Source organism: Arachis duranensis, chromosome 6 (genome assembly GCF_000817695.3).
Source record: "Arachis duranensis cultivar V14167 chromosome 6, aradu.V14167.gnm2.J7QH, whole genome shotgun sequence".
NCBI lineage: Eukaryota > Viridiplantae > Streptophyta > Magnoliopsida > Fabales > Fabaceae > Arachis > Arachis duranensis.
In genome coordinates, this window is record NC_029777.3 from 29361651 (window position 1) to 29361962 (window position 312).

Genomic DNA, 312 nt, shown 5'->3' on the forward strand with positions numbered 1-312 from the left:
GTGCTTATGTTTATCTATGTTTGTGTCTTGTGATCATTAGTGTCTTAGTGTCTATGCCTTAAAGTTATGAATGTCCTATGAATCCATCACCTCTCTTAAACAAAAACGTGCTTAATTGAAAAAGAAAAAGAATTGCATGAATTTTGAATTTTATAACAGTTTAATTATTTTGATGTGGTGGCAATACTTTTGTTTTCTGAATGTATGCTTAAACAGTGCATATGTATCTTGAATTTGTGGTTCATGAATGTTGGCTCTTGAAAGAATGATGAAAAAGGAGACATGTTACTGAGGATCTGAAAAATCATAAAA